This window comes from Aphelocoma coerulescens, chromosome 1A (assembly GCF_041296385.1).
Source record: "Aphelocoma coerulescens isolate FSJ_1873_10779 chromosome 1A, UR_Acoe_1.0, whole genome shotgun sequence".
Classification (NCBI taxonomy): domain Eukaryota; kingdom Metazoa; phylum Chordata; class Aves; order Passeriformes; family Corvidae; genus Aphelocoma; species Aphelocoma coerulescens.
Genome location: NC_091014.1, coordinates 16,582,463 through 16,590,349, shown reverse-complemented (window position 1 = coordinate 16,590,349; position 7,887 = coordinate 16,582,463).

Sequence of the window (7,887 nt, the reverse complement as noted above, 5' to 3'; positions counted from 1 at the left end):
TGCACTGTGGGTGGAAATGAAGATCAGCACTTTCTAGTGCTAGAGCAATGCTCTCTGGATGAGTAGCAAAGAGTCCCAGTGTTTCACCCACAGTCTGCAAAACCCAAGGGCACCAAGGCATTTCTCTAACATGACATGGCAGAAGGCGCAACTAACTGTAGAGGCAGCACCTAGGGGTGATGCTGCACACTCCAGTAGGAATGGTTAGAGATACTCCCAGAGGATTTTTTTCACCTGAAAATGTGTTTTGGGCCCCTGAGGACGATGAAATCATCAACATGGCATTTCCAGCTGAAGGTCAGGTCAGGAACCATAGAATCATCAAGGCTGGAAGAGACTTTTTAGACCATCATGTCCAACCATCAGCCCAGTACTACCACTGTAACCCCTAGACTACTGAACTACTAGGGGGAAGCAAGCAGGGTGGGCATGGTGCTTCTTTGGCTCTGCAGAGCCCTGTGAAACCACTGCTGCAGCATGAATGATGGTGGGATTTGAAACCAAAGCTGCTCTGTGGAAACCATCTTGTGTGCCTGGTTTCTTTGAGGGCTGAGACACGTCTGTTGGTACAGGGAAAATCAGCCTGGCAGCACTGGTGGAGTTGGAGAACACGCCTGACAGCCAAATGAGCTTCCCATTCCCCCAGCCTGTGTAACCAGGGATTACTTTTGTCCTTTTTCCTGACTACAGTGTTCAGGCTAGATTATCTGAAGATAAGGGTGTTTTGGGGCATGCCAGATAGAACAGGAAATGACCTCTGGCTGTAACTGAGCAGGAAAGAGGGTCTCTTGTATCCATATGGCACATTCTCCCACAGCCACTGCAGTGCTGCCAGTGAGGCTGCTGTGTGCTGAGGGGCTCCAGTCGCTGCAAATAGGCTTCACCAATTTTACTTAAAAAGCAGAATTTGGACTGCTTCCCAGATTATAATTACCTATATATAAATATAATGATAATTACACTACCTAAGAGAGACCTCAGAGCACAAAGCTGACAAGTGATGACAACTAAATTCATTAAGAGTGCAAAGGCTCTTCCTGCCCTTTATGAAACAACACTGAGTGATCTCCGAAGAAATACAGCAACCAGACATGTAGTCTGTTAATAAGTGGTGAGCCTGGTGAAAGCTTCTGGAGAGGCAGGACAATGAACTGTGGTGCTCAGTAGCTGGCAGAACAGCAGAAAATAGAACAGCTAAGATACTGGATTTTGAAAATGCAATGTGTTTCATACATTTGGAGTGAAACTTGTTTAGGCTGGGAAATAAATCAGGGCAGGGGCCGTTTTCGTCACAGAGGCCAACAGACACGACTTTCTCACAGACAACAACTCTTTTACCTTTCCCAGCATACTCAGGGTAACTCTGTCCAAATTTCTCATGGGACATAGTCCCAAGGGCTGTGCTAAGCCCAGCCTGGCATGGGCTGACCAAGGAGGTGAGCTGGCACAGGCAAAGCTCAGTCTGGGAGCTCAGCAGCAGTGCAATGCGCACCATCCAGGCCTGATCCCTCTGGATGTCTGCGTGTCCCTGCATGGTGTCTCCGTGAACCCCTCCCAGAGCCAGAGAGAGCCTAAACTGAGGACCAGCACAGTCTCAGTTAGTCTTTTTCAAGTGATATGGTATACTGGTGTCTCAAACACTTTCTATTTTTCCACATTCAGAGTTGCCAAGCCTCAGGGATGCTGACAAACACCCAGACTGCTAGAAAATGGATCTATGAGAAAAGAATTACTATTCCTAGGACTCTTGGGAAAAGATGAAAAGAGGTTATGGTGCAAGGTGTGCTCCCAGTCCAGGACTAGAAACCAAGACTATGTCTTTCCATTGAATTCTAGGTATGAAATAAAACTAAGAAAGGGGGGGAAATAAAAATAGTCATAATATCTCACATGCAAAACCTACAGCAATTAAGGGAGGTGCTGAATGCCTACTTCACCTTCTCCTGCTGAAACAGCCACAAAGCCATAAACCCCACCATTACTGGAGTAACCTGTTACGCTGACTTCATATTCCCACATTAAGCATTTCAGCTAGTATTTTTATTTTTCCAACAGGGCAACTAATTCCCTGCCTGCGAGTGTTTCATTAGAGTTGTGTGTTTCCTCCCCTAAGAGTCTGAAACACCTTGTCTTTGAATGTAATTGAACTGGAAAAGGAACAGGTTAGACCAAAGTCACACTGTCCTTGCTTTCACTCTACCTTCATGCCCATCCACCAGAAGCTCTTTGAATATTGTCTGATAAGTAGTTGAAAGAATTTTCCTCTGTACTTTTCTTCTGCAAATGTAGCTGTGTCCAAGGAGCCCATGGCAAACTCATGACAAACAGGCTATGAGGTCCTACTGCCAGGAAGGAGCTGAGCAGAAAAGTGGCTTGGTGTGTAGATGTTACATAAATAGCCAGGACTGTTTAATCTAATGACATGAAATCTAACCAGCTTCTGGAGAAGAATCTCCTGGTGCTGAGCAAGTGGGCAATATAATGGCAGATGATACTTGGTGTTGATAAAGACAAAATAATAGAAATTGAAGAAAAAAGCCTAATCCTATCTCTATGCAAATCACAAAAAGTTCAGAAAATGTTAGTTTGCGCCAGCAAAAGACATACTTTGGAGGGATTAAAATGCCTAGAAAACAATATTTCAATATGAAATGGGTGTCTAAATCTTACAGAGAGCTGAAGGAAATACTAGGGGAGAAACTGGAGGAATCTGGATCCTAACACCATGTTGCAAACACCCGTCTGTAGTTACTGAGAAGCAGCTACTGATGGTGGTACAAGAACAATATCCCATATTCCCATGTAAATGCAGAGCATGCCTACCCCATGAGCACACAGAGCAGTCCTGCAGACTTCCCCACAGCCACAAGCCTCTCTGTCAGTACTTGAACTCTACTACTTAATCTGCCCATCTTCTGTGCCACCTCCTTGCCCCTCATGGTTCTTGTAGCACCGTCAGTAACTGCTCCCTGGTGACCACATCAGGGTGTTTGAAATGTGTTGATAGACTCAGCCTGCTCCAGTCCCAAACCCATCGCTCAGTCAAACTAGAGTGTCTACCAAGAGAGTGTTTCCCTTTTGTACTCAGTTCTTATTAATTAGTCCCCTAATCCCCTGATTAAACAACAGGAGCTGGCAAAGCAAGGAAACTTGTCCTACTGCACCTTTATTTTGATGAGCTGACAGCAAACTTTCAGCAAACTCTTGGGCAAAGCCACAAGAGCTGATTTTTTAATCTGTTTGTACATCATAAGGTGAGACCCTGTGAGAGGGAAAGCGCAAATCCTGCAAAACAAACAGCAAAAGGTAATTCTCAAGGGTTTGTTTTTCACTCAGTACCTCTGTTAACATATAGGAGAGAGATGGAAAGTACAGAAAAACATATCAATCTGTAGAGCTGGTCTCCTCTGCTTACTTGAACTGGATGATTAGTCTCACATTTTATTTACTCATTTGTTACAGTATGTGTTACAGAGCTTGTTATTATGTAGAAGCACATTTCTGATGCATTAATCTCTATATCACTTCCTTCATAAATAACAATCAAGCCTTATTCAGCTTTTATTTGCTCTTGGCCACTGTGCAATTTTTGAACATGAAGTTTGCTCTTCTATTGGTTTATTTGTCTTATTTGCATGTTGTAACTAGTGGAGCCTTTAGCTAAAGTGAGGAGGGAGAAAAATACCCAAACCAATTTAGAGTGAGGAAATCCACAGGCAGTGTTTGAGTAGGGTGGAGCTGAGCTCCTTAGGGTAAATTATAAATGGATGGTATGAAGTCTAAAGAAATAAACAAGTTCCAACACCGAACTGCTGCTGTATCCATGGAGGATTTTAAAAGAAGCAAAAGTATGATTTGCTATAACAGACTCCAAGAGAGCTCTAAATTTTTTCTACTCTTTCTGAAAAGAAAAGCTACATACAGCCAAGAAGACTTAAACATAATTCCTGCAATAAGGATCCCAGAATTTTGAAATCCATTCTTGGCTTTAAGAATAATGAATGCTAGCAATAAAAGTATTTTCTGGAATGCTTCCAAACCTGTGTGGTTCATGCAATAGGTGAAGGATCAAATTTCACCTTATGGAGCTTGAACTAATTCTTCTATCCCTAAAATGAACTCAGATCCAATGTGGAAACACAAATTACTTTTGCTCATTTGACCATTCTTGGGCTGGACATGGAACAGATTTGCAAGGGGACTGGAAGTCCAAATGTCTGTTTACAGAGCAATTTCTCATGCTTTCTGTAGTGATTGGAGAAATTGCCTAAAATCCTGGGTTTATCCAACTTAAATTCACTATAATGATCGTCTCCTCAGACCAGTTTGCACACTGTATCAGGATGAGGTCTTCTGGAGGAAATTTGAGCAGACAGAGATCCTCTCTGTGCTGCCCTGACCCAGAAAGCCAGGGATGACAGCCAGTGACAGACCAGAGCTCTCACCTGCCTCCTGCCATGGGCAGGGGAAACCTTCAAAATTGAGGAATTCCTCTTAGTTTTCCCCTTTCATTTTTTATTAGGCTTTGTCTGGGGTCACAGAAGATGGCTTTCTGCTGATGTTGAGTCCCAGACAATGAAGACACCCAACACTGAGGGTAGGATTTAACAGCAACCAGCACAGGTAGTCTGAAAACTAGGAAGTTATTTGTTATTTGGTTTTGGTTGTTTTGGTTTTTATCATGTCTAATATGTTGTCAGTTTATTTAAAATAATAGGTAATAAATACTGTTCCCCTCCAAAACCTAGTATTATTCACTTCTAATGTGTGGCACAAAACATCCAGTTTCTTTCCAGGTGCTGGAAAATTGTACGGTTGTGGAATAAATTGTGGTTAAAGACTGTTTTATTACTACCTGTTGTGGTTTCTCAGATTATTTTCTCTAAGTGTTACTTTAGCAGGAATAGATCACTGGAGCATTTGTGAAGTAAATAAATGCAGTTATGAAAATGTGATACATGTACCAATTTATGTTAACACTATGTATATAGAGATCTTGTACAAGATATACATTGTGTTGCATGGATGCCTAAAATTGAGGATAACTTTCTTCTTCCCCCAAGCAAGAGTTTAGAAGCTAAAACCCATGGTTTGGAGGAGTGGGGGACGCACTGCATATGACTTTTTTGCAATATACTTCATAAATCAAATGACAAAAAATCTTTTCAGCACTCTTGTTCTTTAAAAAAAAAAAAGTGAACTATTTTAACACAGCATTACTGAATGTGAGTTTTAAGTCTTTCCTCATAGCACTGGTTGGCCAAGATAAGAAAAACTCCATCTCCTTCTATAGAACCACCTCTTCCACAGGGATGGATGTTACACTGAATCACTTTATTCCCAACCTTAAAAATGCTACTGGATCTAGATGCAGGCAACCCCAGGTCTGCACGAGCCTTCCTCTGGGCTACAGATCTGACAGCAGAGTCCCAGTTAAGGAATGATTCTTGATCTCTTCCCCGGTCTTGTAAACTTCCTGTTTTAGGAAAATCCCTTTTTTTTTTTTTTTTAGCTGAGCACTGAGTGAAGCTGGGTAACTATTCCATCTTTTTTTTTTTTTTTTTTTTTAATCTTCTCAGTTTTGTTTTAAATTCACTTTGGAAAGAAACTTGGAATATTTCACTCCTAGACAAGTTGAAACAGAGGGTTTTTTTAGCTGTGAAATGAATATGTCATCAATTGGTACTAAGGAAACAAACGGTCAAGGAAAACCTCACCCACCTGCCTTTTTTATGGACGTCGCTCATCATGGTGATGTCAGTGTGATTTCTTCTGTAGGAAAAGCACAGCTTCTGTAAGAAAATCTGCAGAATCAGATGCAAAGAAAGTATCTGGTTTTCTTTGAAGGATCAGCCTTCATTGAAAGCTTGCCAGCTAAAACAAGAGAGACATGTAATTCTGTTTTTGTTCCTCACCGTGAGTTCTGTTTTTGCTCCTCACCTTGAGTTGCCTTTACCAAACGTTCTGTTTCACTGTTGCCTTCTCTGGCTCTTCTGGACCCATAGAAGCAGCAGCAGAAACAGATCCCCTCAGTTCTGACCTCTGATCTAACAGCGACCCCTGTCTCCATACAACGCGATCTGGGAACAGACATGAGTCCCACTGCTGGAAAGTCGTTTGAGCTGCCAGGGTGTTAAACAAGCCATTCTTTTTGCTAGAGCAACGAGCCAGTCTTCAAAACTTTATTCACCATTTTGCATTTGAAATCTATTTTAATGGCAAAATAATATGACAAATGGTGTAATGCATGCAAGAAACAATAAGGATAATACATTTAATTAGAAAACAGTGAAACATCACATCAACAAGACAAAATTAACTGGTAATAGAAGGTAGGTCATACAAACAGGGAAAAGATGGAGGATTTTGTGTAATCATACACAAAATATTTGCGTAATCATACACAAAATTGGTTTATACAGAAGATATTACAGTATCTTCCCAACTCACAGTTGCCTCTTATTGCAATAAAAAGCAAAGAAAAAAGTTTAAACTGTTTCTTCTTACAAATCTATTTTATCCTGAAACATGTACTTGGATCTCATTTTTGAAAAGCGAAAAAAAAGATATTATTTTATAAAAAGAGGTTATTTTTCAAATTGTGGGCATTAAGCACAGCAGCAAGAAAACGTAGAGTGAAGCAAGAAAAGTATGGACTTAAACTAAAGTTTCCTTATGCAAATCCCGAGTTAATACTGATTAGCCTAGCTACCAAGTGAGTTGCTTTGTTTCTGGAGTAAAAAGCAGCTCACTACATCCACTCAAACTTGATAAATGAATGGAATGTTATGTTTAATTTTTTTAACTTTCTTTTCATGAGCCATCATTTTCATCAGAGGATATGCAAAGCCAGGTAAGCTTCTAAATTCCATTTTAAAAAATCTCTAGTTGAGTAAAGCTGAATCAGCAAAACATTTTCCAAAACCCCAATTTATAAAGCTCTTTTTCCTCCTGACAGGCATACTGGCAATTATCCAGGTGGTTGGTTTCTTTCTTTCTCTCTCTCTCTCTTTTTCTTTCTTTCTTTTTCTTTTTCTTTTTCTTTCTTTCTTTCTTTCTTTCTTTCTTTCTTTCTTTCTTTCTTTCTTTCTTTCTTTCTTTCTTTCTTTCTTTCTTTCTTTCTTTCTTTCTTTCTTTCTTTCTTTCTTTCTTTCTTTCTTTCTTTCTTTCTTTCTTTCTTTCTTTCTTTCTTTCTTTCTCTCTCTCTTTCTCTCTTTCTCTCTTTCTCTCTTTCTCTCTCTCTCTCTCTCTCTTTCTCTCTCTCCTTCTCTCTTTCTCTCTTTCTTTTTCTTTCTTTCTTTCTCTTGCAATAATGCATTTCAGGGGATGAAAGCCATTGAAAGAATCTGTTTTGTCCATAGTCTTCTTCTAAGTGCTGAAGAGCCCGAACTGACAGTGACAGATCACTCTAAAAGTTGCCTCCCACCTCCTACAAGGAACAAAGTTTTGCAAAATCTCAGTCGGCAACCTTGGGCTGCTGATTGTTCACCACCCTGGTCTTCTTCCTACGTCAAGCTCTTGTACGCGGGATCTCTGTAGGTTAGCGCCGGTCCTTGCCGCCGAGGGTGGGTAGCGTGAGCACGGCAGGCGGGTGTCCCGCATCACGTCCCGCGGCCCGGTGCCGCCCGCGCCTTCCCGCCGCACCCACCAGGGGCCACTGCAGCCGCGGGGATGCGGCCGCAGCTCGGGCGCATCGCTCAGGCGTCTACATCGCTAAAGGAAAAGTAGCGCGACAAAAAGCGTTTAGCATAAAATTCGTAGAATTGACATTGTAATCACCAGTGCAACATTTCCATGCGGGATTGGGCTTTGCTTCTTCCCACAGAAGTTTGCGTCCTGTTTATCACTATTTGCGATTGCCCCAAAGAAATCTTTAACTCAAGGCTC